General features: G+C 44.6%; 1 protein-coding gene across 1 annotated transcript in view; it reads right to left on the bottom strand.

The window, feature by feature from the left end:
- The window catches only part of LOC137226762 (uncharacterized), a 254,006-nt gene that overhangs the window by 65,358 nt on the left and 176,037 nt on the right, over positions 1-12,611 (bottom strand).

The following is a 12,611-nucleotide window of genomic DNA, read 5'->3' on the forward strand; positions in this document are numbered from 1 at the left end:
AGGGCCATTCTAGCTCCTGAGTGACTGGGAAGTTGGCCATGGCTGTTACTGGATCTGCATCATATAGCTGGATCTCTCCCTTTGCCCACAACTGCCTTGTTCCTCTCCTTTCCTGGATGTTGATCCCCAAAGACACTCTTTAATTAATAAACATCCTGTGCTCTAAATTCTGTCTGAGGCTGTTTCCCAGGAAACCCAACCTATGACACCAATCTACTACCGAGTTTGGGCAACACCTCCTACGCAACACCTTTTGAAGTTTACTTTCAAGTCTTGCCCCACTATTGGTGTTTTAGTTCATGGCCACCATCATATCTTGCTTAGATAACCACAAAAGAGTCCAGCTCCTGGCCAAAAACCTACGGTGATCTTTCAGGTCTGACCAAAGGCAATTACAAAGACTCTCACCAGGGAAAGTTGCCCTCTCCAGAGCAGACCTGGTACACAGACAGCACACTGCGGTCTCTGAGGGGGATGGTGGCTACAGTCAGGACTTCAGCCCCCCGGCTGGCCATGCTCCTACACACAGCTGCATCCCTAGCCCAGGTGCCTCTATTCGGAGACCTCTTTATCTGGAGCCTTCAGCCAAGACCTTACTCAGGTGCTTCTGTTGAGATGCCTTATGGAGGTAGGGGGAAACCTTGAAGACACTTTTCTCCACTCCCATCCAGTACTCCTTAACCTTTCCCTGCTACCTACCCCTGGTGCCCCATCCATAAAACGGCAGGAGCCTTTTGTTCTGGGCTCTCTCCGCAGTGAGACATTCTCCCCATCTGCGCAAATATGCGGGAAAAGGGAACATTGTGGGAGCCAGAGCTTTCTCCCCTTTTTTTTTTTTTTAGGCCAAAACACACTTTATTGACATTTGTGTACATTATGAAATGATCACCATGATAAATCTAGTAACCATCTGTCCCCATACAAAGTTATTACGATATTATTGATCATATTCCTTATGCTATATATTGCATCCCCATGACTTTTAAAATTTTATAACTAGAGATTTGTACCTCTTAATCCCCTTTCGCTATATCCACCCCTCCTTCTCCTCTGGCAACCAACTGTTTGAGTCTGTTTTCATTTTGTTTTGTTTGTTTGTTTTTTAGATTCCACATGTAAGATCATATGGCATTTGTCTTTCTCTGTCTGACTTACTTCACTTAGCATAGTACCCTCTTGATCCATTCATGCTATGACAAATGGAAATACTTCATCTTTTTATGGCTGAGTAATGTTCCATTGTGTATATAGATACCATATCGTTTTTATCCATTCATCTCTGGACAGACACTTGGGTTGCTTCCCAGAAGTGAAATTGCCGGATCATATGGAAGTTCTATTTTTCTTTTTCTTTTTTGCGGTACGCAGGCCTCTCACTGTTGTGGCCTCTCCCATTGGGGAGCACAGGCTCCAGACACGCAGGCTCAGCGGCCACGGCTCACAGGCCCAGCCGCTGCGCGGCATGTGGAATCTTCCCGGACCGGGGCACGAACCCATGTCCCCTGCATCGGCAGGCGGACTCTCAACCACTGCGCCACCAGGGAAGCCCTATTTTTCATTTTTTGAGGAACCTCCATACTGTTTTTCATAGCAGCTGCACCAATTCACATTCCCATCAATGAGGGTCCATTTTTCTCTACATTTTCACCAACACTTGTTACTCGTTGCCTTTTAGATAATAGCCATTCTGACACATGTGATTACACTACTGAAGTGAGTGATTAAAGGCTTGGCTGTGAGACACTCTCATTTTGGTGTCTAATCAATTTTGCCAACACCTGGCAGCACAGCACTCTCCAGCTCAGCTCTATTCTTGATGGACTCTACTTGTTCTCTGAACAAAAATGACCTTTCAAAGCGAAATCTGCACCCAACATTTACCAAGATAGACCATATTTTGAGCCATAAAATGAAGTTTGAAATTTTTTAAAGGAACTAAATCATACCAAATATGCTCTCTGACCAAACTGAATTAAACTGGAAATCAATAAAAGATATTTGGGAAAATCCCCCCAAATTTGTCTTCCTAAATTTACATGGGCTTACTGATTGTATAAGGTAGCATTACTTATACTAAATGTTTGAGATTATAAAAAAATGTACATTTGTATTTAACCAAACTGAATCATTATCCCTACAAACTTTCAATAGGAAGCATGTCAGCTTGAAGATAATATCTAAGAGCTTTAAGTAACTTAACTGATAGATATTCAATAGGTATCTAGATCATTTCAATAAAATACAATACTGTATCATTGATTACTAAATATAACAAGTTTATGTACTCTTGCTTTTTATTTTATATGCTACAGACAGACTGTATATAGCTGGTTCTGTTAATCATTATGTTTATTTTTTCACTTCAAGAAGCTGTGCTATAAGGGATGTATACAGATACAGAAAGTTGTAAGGGAATTCTACGTCATGGTCAAAGCTAAGAGTTGATGGGTTTTTAAATAAGATTTTCAAAAGGAACTTTAGTATCAAATACTATACTGATAAAAAAAGAATTTGATTTTCTGTCTGTTAAAATGACAAAATTTTCTTAGATTACTGGTCTGCTCTTTTTTTGTTTTTTTGGCCTGCAGGATCTTGGTTCTCTGACCAGGGATCGAACCCGGGGCCCCCGCAGTGGAAGCACGGACTCCTAACCACTGGACTGCCAGGGAATTTCCTATAGGTCTGCTCTTTTTTTTTTTTTTTTTTAATTTAGTTTTGGCTGTGTTGGGTCTTCGTTGCTGTGTGTGGACTTTCTCTAATTGTGGCGAGTGGGGGCTACTCTTCGTTGTTGTGCGCGGGCCTTTCATTGTGGTGGCTTCTCCCATTGTGGAGCACGGGCTGTAGGTGCCACAGTAGTTGTGGCGCATGGGCTCAGTAGTTGTGGTTTGAGGGCTCTAGAGTGCAGGCTCAGTAGTTGTGGTGCATGGGCTTCATTGCTTCACAGCATGTGGGATCTTCCTGGACCAGGGCTCGAACCTGTGTCCCCTGCATTGGCAGGAGGATTCTTAACCACTGAGCCACCAGGGAAGCCCTGGTTTGCTCTTAATAAGAGGTTGTAAAAGGTTATTCATTGCTTTCTGTGTAATCTGCTTACATAGTAGAGATTCTGTGTATTATCAAAATCATTCCTTGTGCTTTGCTGACTCTGTTATGCCCTCGATTATTTAATAAAACGAAAGTTTCTTAGTTAGGAAAGAGCTAAGGTTCTTTACAATCATGTTTACTTTAGAAATATTTTATTAAATAGTTAGCCAAGTACTGTTCTCAGTAACCCAAAATCCTATCTTAATCAGTGTTCAAATCTTCTGACAAGTTTTGATATTTTGCCTTTCCAAAATTAAATCCTAAATGATGACTTTTTGTACCTATAACTGTCTTTGTGATTTCCCAGAGGGCCCCTGGAAAATCATAAAGCATTTGTTCTCTCGCCTTGTAAGAAAGACAAGTGCTAGATATATTTAGGTATATTTGATACTGATGAGTCAAATGGGAAGAGTTGTCAAGTCAGAAGAGTTGCATAGCTTTCCCTAGGTTAAATTTGAATGGGTAGGGACTTCCCTGGTGGCGCAGCTCCCAATGCAGGGGGCCTGGATTCGATCCCTGGTCAGGGAACTAGATCCCACATACATGCCACAACTAAGAGTTTGCATGCCACAACTAAGGAGCCAGCTAGCCACAACTAAGACCTGGTGCAACCAAATAAATATTAAAAAATTTTTGAATGGGTAAAATACTAATAATATAAATATTTCAGACACTATACTGTATGGAAAGTCCCTAGAGAATTGCCAATGTCCTTGCTGTCCATGATGTGTTTCTAGTCATTGGAATCCTGGTGCCACTTTTCCTGATATCATACAACAACTGTATAATGTTATCAGTCATAATTTCATTTATAGTTGAACAACACGGATTTGAAATGTGCAGGTCCACTTATACATGGATTTTTTTCAGTAGTAAATACTACAGGACTACATGGTCCTACCTACTACATGGTCCATGCATGGTTGAATCTGCAGGTGCAGAGGAACCACGGATACAGAGGGCTGACTATAAACTGTATGTGGATTAACCCTGACATCGTTCAAAGGTCAACTGTATTTTTAAAATGTTAACTTGTTTGCAACTGTACTTCTTTAAATCTAGCATCTTGTAAGGGATTCATATCACTTACTTATGGGATTTTATTAATCTACAGATGTTTATTAATATACAGGTCTGCTCCAGACTTATTGACTCTCTCTATATATTTGATATATTCTAACTGTGTACTTGGCATATTCATAATATAACTTTGTCAGAATTATTATATGTTATATATGAAGATATTTTCCTCTGTAAAGATGCATCCTCCATACAGATTCCCCTGCAAATGTTCATCCATTTTAACAAGTTAGATGTAACGTTAACGGCCTTCTTTGAGAACAGGGTTAATCGTTATGTTTATAATTATGATGTCTAAATTTTTTTGATTGACTTCATTATCTTGTTTTGTACACTGCAGAAACAGCCAAATTTCCTCATCCATTACATTATCCTTATTATGAATTCTCATCAGATCTTTCATTTTAATGTTCTATTTCTTGGCTATACAAGAACCCCCTTTTGTTCTTACATTATCTTTAACTCATAAATTGCCATTTAGTAGACTACACTTTGTAAAGTTAAATGAAACATCTGTAAATAATATCTTTTTCTCCCTATCTGACCCCTCCAGAATTTAAAAAACTCTTACTAAGTATTCTTATTTTCAAAGCAATATAATTATTTGCATAGGTTCAATGAGAATCTGTCCTCCTTGTTAAGAAGAGGAATACTTGGAACATTGGCTACGCAACCAAACCCTTGCCTGGAATGTCATATTTGGGAATGATACTAGTTTAGTCAAATATAACCAGACCAGGCTTCCCTGATGGCGCAGTGGTTGAGAGTCCGCCTGCCAATGCAGGGGACACGGGTCCGTGTCCCGGTCCGGGAAGATCCCACATGCCACGGAGCGGCTGGGCCCGTGAGCCATGGCCGCCGAGCCTGTGCATCCGGAGCCTGTGCTCCGCAACAGGAGAGGCCACAACAGTGAGAGGCCCGCGTACCGCAAAAAAATAAAAATAAAAATAACCAGACACTTGTAAGGAGCTCAGATTGACTTCCTGGAGCCAATGTTCACAAAGCCCTCTTGTAAAAAGTGGCCTGATGTCAGGCTAATTGGGTTCCCAGCCTTACAGGTCAGTAAGGAAAGTCACCTTCTGGCAGGCTCAGGAGCTTTAGGATATTTTGGAAACATTTAGAAGGCAGGAATTCACCCAAATCTACAGGTGCTGCAGGTGAGATCCAGTGGGGAATTTTTGGCTTGGCTTCCTAGCCACAGATGTACAACGTTCATAAACTGGAAGACTCCATATTGTCAAGATTTAATTCTCCCCAAATTGATCTATAGAGTCAACACAATCCACGTCAAAACTGCAGGAGGGGGCTTCCCTGGTGGCGCAGTGGTTGGGAGTCCGCCTGCCGATGCAGGGGACACGGGTTCGTGCCCCGGTCTGGGAAGATCCCACATGCCACAGAGCGGCTGGGCCCGTGAGCCATGGCCGCTGGGCCTGCGCGTCCGGAGCCTGTGCTCCGCAGCGGGAGAGGCCACAACAGTGAGAGGCCCGCGTACCGCAAAAAAAAAAAAAACTGCAGGAGGATATTTTGTAGATATTGACAATCTGATTCTAAAATGTACAAGGAAAGGCAAAAAAAATAGAATAACTAAAGCAATATTGAAAAAGAAGAACAGAATTAGATGATTCACATACCTGATTTTAAGGCATACTATAAAGCTACAATAATCAAGACCATGTGGTATGCGTAAAAGGACAAACCCTTAGATCAGTGGAAAAGAACAGGGAGTCCAGAAACAAACATAGATAGCTGGTTTTGGCAAAGGTACAAAGGCAATTCAGTGGAGAAAGAAGTCTTTTAACTAAATGGCGCTACAACATTTGAAAATGCAAATGCCAAAAAAGAACCTTCACCCTCATCTCAAACCTTATAAAAATTAACTCAAAATGGATCAAAGATCTAAGTATAAAATGTAAAACTATAAAACCTTCCTAAAGAAAACACAGGAGAAACTCTTTGTGTCCTCAGGTTCGGTAAAGATTTTTTGACTATAACATTAAAAGTATGATCCGTAAAAGAAAAACTATAAATTAGATTCCATTGAAATTACAAATGTTTGCTTTGCAAAAGACACTATTAGAGAATTAAAATACAAGCCAGAGACTGGAAACAATGTTTGCAAATCATATATCTGAAAAAGTACTTCTACTCAGAATACAGTATAAAGAACTCTCAAAACCCAATAATAAGAAAATAACCCAATAAAAACTGGGCAAAAGATTCAGGCACTTCACCAAAGAAGATATAAATATGGCAAATAAGTACATGAAAGATGTTCAACATCAACAGTCATTAGGCAACTACAAATTAAAACCAAATGAGATATTATACACCTAATAGAATGGCTTAAAACATTGGCAATACTAAGCACAGACGAGGATGCAGAGCAATGGCAACCAGCATACTTTGATGGTGAGAATGCAGCTACTTTGGAAAAAAGTTTGGTAGTTTCTTATAAAGGTAAACGTTCATTTACCAAATGACCCGACAATTCATTCCTAGGTACTTACCCAAGAGACACAAAACTCACGTCCATACAAAGACTCATACGCTAATGTTCACAGAAGTTTTATTTGTAATAGACAAAAACTGGAAACAACTCAAATGTCAGTTAGTGAACTAATAAGCAAACTGTGGAACATCTATCCAGTGGAACACTATTCAGCAATTAAAAGGAGAAAACCAACTATTGATATATGGAAAAACATAGATGAACCTCAAATGCATTTATGTAAGGTGAAAGAAGCCAGACTAAAAAGACAACAGGATATAATTCCATTTATATGACATTCTGGAACAGGCAAATCCATTTGGATGGAGAATAGACTAGTCAGGGACTGGAGGTGGGGGAAAGGGTTGACTACAAAGGGGCAGCTTTAATTTTTTGGAGTGATGAAACTTCTATATTTTGATTATGGTGGTGGTTATACAGCTGTTTAAATTTGTCAAAACTCTTAGAACTATACACCAAAGAGAGTAATTTTTACTGTGTATAACTTTAAGAAAAATAAAGAAAGAAGGAAAAAAAGTATATAAGCAATTTGGCCACATCAACCTTCTGCCTGAAACCCTTCCATGGCTCCAAAAATTGTTAGTCCACATTTTCTAGCATGCAGCCACAGTCTGGGCTTCCTGTCTGCAGACTCATCTCTTGCTATGCTTCTCATTCCATAGTATATGCAATTCCTGCATATTTAAAGCACCCAGCATGGTACCTAGCACAGATGCTCAGTCAGCACAGGTTCCCTTTCTTCATACAGTTTTCAGCATTTGTTTATGTTAGCCCTCTCTCCCCAAAGCTCTTTCTACACCTCATCACAACAAACTTGTAGGCATTAAGGCTCAGGCAACACCTCCTCCTGATGTGTTTCTCTGAACCACTTCCTCCTGTCCCTGCCCCCCATGACAGGCTGGGCCTGGCACCCCTCTTCTGAGCTTCCTTATCTGTGCAGTAAAGACAAAGATGTTCAAGCCTTGCATATTTGCAAGAAAGGACTGGCTCCTGGGAGACAGACTTTAAGTCCTTAAAATATCCTGCCCACTAGCAGTGTCTTTGCATACCTGGGGCCTTGGGACATGACAGATAGTTTATGCTAATAATATGATTTATGCTGGGCCCCTTGAGCTACACTATATTAGTGGCCTCTGTAGAGACTGGAGACTAAGTAACTAAGGTCAGTTGTGGATGCTGCATGCCTAAGTAACTGACCGCCAATAAAAACCCTCGACCTCAAGGCTTGGGTGAGCTTCCCTGGTTGGCAATACTTCCTACATGTTCTCGCCATGTTGCTGGGAGAATTAAGTATGGTCCATGGGATTCCATGAAAGGGGACACCTGGAAGCTTGTGCCTGCTTTCCCCTGGACTCTGTCCTATGCACCTTTTGCCTAGATTTTAATTTGAATCCTTTCACTGTAATATATTGGAACTACAAGTGTCACCACTTTTCTGAGCTCTGTGAATCCTTCTAGAGAATTATCTACTGAGAGTGGTTCTGGAACATCATCCCATTGAGTTTACTTCTATCACAGCACTTATCATAATGAATTGACGCTGCCTGTCTCTCTCTGTGCTGTGATTCCTTTAAGGGCAATAACCTTGTACAATTTGTTTGCCATCTCTAGTGCCTAGAGCTGTGCCTGGAGCCTGATGTGTTAAATAAATGTCTGATTGCAAGAGAGGCACAGCCTTCTCATGAGTCTGATTCCCTTCTGAGCCAGAAAAATGCCTCCAGGGCTTGCAGAGGAATGTGGATGTAGCATTGGTTCTCTCCCAAGAAATCATATGACACTGACCAGGTAGTGAGAACTGTCAGGTAGTGACAACTGTCAGCACGGGTAGTGAGAACCGTCAGCACGGGTAGTGAGAACCGTCAACCCCAGAAGCGTGAATTGAGAATTAAGCCTGTGAGACAACACATCCAGAATAGGAATTTTAAAAGCCTTAGCCAAGTAACAGTGGCGTGATAGCATAGCTGAGGGCTACGGAGGCTACAGGCGCTTAGGGGGAGAAGAGAACACTGGGCAGAAGAAAGGGCTATGGAAATTCCACTCTGTCAACTACATTTTATTTTCAGAATCTGCCTTTAAGGAAAGCCTTCTCCAAACCAGGGTAAGTGACATTTCAGTGGAAAATGCCAAGACTGGATATTTAAAATTCAAAAGGTCTTTGGGGGACTTCCCTGGTGGCTCAGTGGTTAAGGATCTGCCTGCCAATGCAGGGGACACGGGTTCGATCCCTGGTCTGGGAAGATCCCACATGCTGCGGAGCAACTAAGCCCCTGTGCCACAACTACTGAGCCTGTGCTCTATAGCCCGTGAGCCACAACTACTGAAGCCCGCGCGCCTAGAGCCCGTGCTCTGCGACAAGAGAAGCTACCGCAATGAGAAGCCCGTGTACCGCAACGAAGAGTAGCCGCCGCTCGCTGCAACTAGAGAAAGCCCGCGTGCAGCAGCGAAGACCCAAAGCAACCAAAAATAAACAAAACAAACAAACAAACAAACAAAAAGTCTTTGGAAACAAGGAAGGTCTACTGACAGTTCTGTGCTGGATTTCCTGCCTAATGTTCTGCCCGGCAGGTTAGCTGTAATTCCAGCCTCAAGTACTAACCTTTCTGGCTCTTGCTGACAGCTTTTAAAATGTTTAGCAATACACTTCATCACAAAAATCACAACCACAATAATTAAGTTTTGCTAAGGATCTTTTACTGGTAATTCTTAATCTTCCTTCAGAGGCAAACACAGCTCAATTCAACACACATATGTTTTGTCTTAGAGCCACAGACCAGTCAAATGGAAATACAATATGAAATAAATGCCAACTCACTAGTGGGAACCCACCTTAATTCAACAGCCCTGACTAGGATCGTGGAATTCTAGAGTTGATTAGAAAAGAGGTCAGACCTTAGATTTCCATGTCCTCATTTTGAAAATGGGGTACCTGGGACCCAGAATAAAAGCCCTGTCTGTTGAATAAAGACAACAGTGACCATGCAAGTAGCTAAGACATTACTTCAATGTGTGAATCCCCCCAGTATGCTGCCTTTCCCTGCTGGGCCTGGCCCAGCTTCCACTCCAAACCCAGCAAAGAGCCCCCCCTAAAGTCACACCAATTCAGGCCTGAAGCTCTAGTCAGACATGACCCAGCTGGGCAACCTTGGGTAAGTTACTGCATCTCTCTGAGCCTCTTTTCATACCTGGATTGTAGTATAGCAGTAGATTTTTATGTGGTTAATGAAGTAACATGGAGCCTCACACCTGGCATATATAGAAGATGCTCGACAAATGCACCTTCCCTTTCTTCTTCCTATCAAGTCCTCCTCTATGGCAGCCTTTCCAACAAGACCTCCTCAACTGAACCACAAATCCAAAGAAAATTATTTGAATGCTTATTTTCTCAGTTCCTCCCAAGGATGGCAAATAGCTAGTACCATTCCAGAAGCAGAGAAGAGGATTCACTCATTACATATAATGGGGGCCTCAGGACATCAGGACTTAATTCTCTCCAGGAATTCAGTTGAGAGATGGCTCCATGCACTCACACAGCTGTACGGGGTTCATGTACCCCTTCATACCTCAAGGGTACAGGGTTCATGTACCCCTTCATACCTCAAGGGTACAGGGTTCATGTACCCCTTCATACCTCAAGGGTACAGGGTTCATGTACCCTTTCATACCTCAAGGGTACAGGGTTCATGTACCCTTTCATACCTCAAGGGTACAGGGTTCATGTACCCTTTCATACCTTCATACCCTCATACCACACTACCCATGGAGAGCCTCCCAGAAAAAGGCAGAAAGTCGAGGTCTGAGGGTTCTCATGTCAACTCTTCCAACATCATATTGCTTTAAACCCTGCCCTGCCACTGCAAGGGCAGCTCTGAGCCCCTCAAGGAGAAGCCTTCTGGGCCTTAGCTTTCACCTTGCCTGCCCTCACCCCCACCCCACCCACATACACACCTGCCCCACACGTTCATGCACATACAGCTGCTATCTCTCAAACTCATCCACGCTGCCTCAGTTCCCCCAGTCTGCTCTGGAGAGTCCCTGGATCGCAGGGGTGCCTAATAAACCCAGGCCTCTGCCGTATCCATCTGGCTTACCCCTGCCCCGGGGCAGAAGGAAGAAATGGCAAGGGAGTCCAGGGAGGCACCAGGGCCACCTCCCGCAGCCTCTTTGAACCGGTTTGCCAGTGCTGACGTGGAGCAGGTACGCCCTCCGACTCTAGAAGTGGAAGGCAACTCATTTAGGCAGAGAAGGAAGGTTCCTTTGCTTGAAGTCCCCCATTGCTATTATCTAGTTTGTTTTTCTCGAATTAGGGGCTATTTAAGCACCCCAGAGAGGAGGGAAAGGCAAGTTTCAAGGGAACTGGGATGGGAGGGAGTCAGAGTGGCAGAATTCTGAAAAACTTTTAGTTGGAGGATACACCAACAGCTGGGTTACTCAACTCTTCTGAGTTTCCTGTGTTTGTTTTGAGACAGGACAGATGAGGGTCATGGAGTGCTCAATGCAGGGGTCTGGGCGTCCTTCACTTTCCTTTTCCAAACCCATGGACTTTAGAGCAGAGTCCAAACTCTTTATCTGCCATTCCTGGTACTCTTACACCCACAGAGCCGACCTCTGGTCCTCCTCAGCCTGGCCTGTGCTCCATCCTGGAGAGGTGCGGGCGCGGACAGGACAACTACAGCGGACGGAATGCGACAAGACAGCCCTGCTGCCTGCATGGCCCCCCTGCTCCTCTCTGGCTTTGCTGCTCTGACCCGGGCATGTGCAGACCCTCATCTCCACTGCCTACCTGGGGCTCTACGGCTTTCACAGGCAGCATCCCCACCCCCAACCAGAAGCATAATGGGTGAACTACCTCCCTGATTCCCAGGCAGCACCTGCCTTCCTTTACAGCTCTCATTACAGGGGCTCAAAAATAACTTGAAGGTTTCCAAGAAGTAAAATATAAAGATTGCAGTTTAGCAACTAATCAAGGGTCACCACTCTGGGCTTCCTTGCTAATTAATATTTAGGGTCAAAGTCTTCCTATCAATTTGCACCCAGAATTCGGTCCCTGGGGCAGAAGGGGAGCCCTAAGGGGGGGGGGGCACACAGTGCCAGGGGACATCAGAGCAATCCCATCTCACGGAAACCGCACTGTTTCAGAGGGTCCCTCTGAAGGGACCTCTAGAGCCCCTCCTCTTGCAGGGAGCCTCAGTCCTAGAGTCAGGACCAAACACACTGAATCCGGTCCACCCATGGCTAGTGAGCCCTCTCCTTTCTCCTCTGATTTACAGAACTCAAGGAGCTGCAGTTCGGAAAGCCAGATCTGTGCCATCGGTCAAGAACAGTCTGGGGCAGGGAAACGGCGCATCAAGGGACCACATTCTGTTCTCACCGTAAACACTCAGTTTCCCAGTTGAGGACGCGCCCGGCTACGAGGGGGGAGGGGGCCGACCAGGGCTCGGCTGTAACAGGTAGAAGTGGGTGAAAACGGGACGGGGGTGGTGGGAAATCGGAAGAAAACCCGGAAAGAGAGAAGGAATCGGAAGAGCAAAGCAATAGGAAGCCAGGAACCAAAAGATGGAAACAAGCAACAGAAAAAGTGCAGGAGGAAAGGACAGGAGGAGAGACCGTCTCGAGAGGGATGGAGAGAAGGCGCTCGAGACGGACAGACGCAGGGAGCGGCGGCGCGCGGGGCGACGGCGGCGCCCTTACCGGCGGTGGCCGAGCGCAGGCTCTCCAGGCTCCAGGAGCGGGACAGGGCGCCGCGCATGCCCCCGCTGCCGCCGCGGCCGCCGCACACCACGCCGCTGCTGTCCGAGTCGGAGCCCGGGGACAGCCCGGCGCTACTGCCGCCGCCGCTGCTGCTGCTGCTGGTGCCGAGGTCCCCGCTCGTCTGCCCGCTCGACTCGCTCGGGCATTGCTGCGCCCTCGAGCAGGCGGGCCCGAGCTCCAGCCACAGGTT

This window comes from Pseudorca crassidens, chromosome 6, assembly GCF_039906515.1.
Source record: "Pseudorca crassidens isolate mPseCra1 chromosome 6, mPseCra1.hap1, whole genome shotgun sequence".
Taxonomy (NCBI): Eukaryota; Metazoa; Chordata; class Mammalia; order Artiodactyla; family Delphinidae; genus Pseudorca; species Pseudorca crassidens.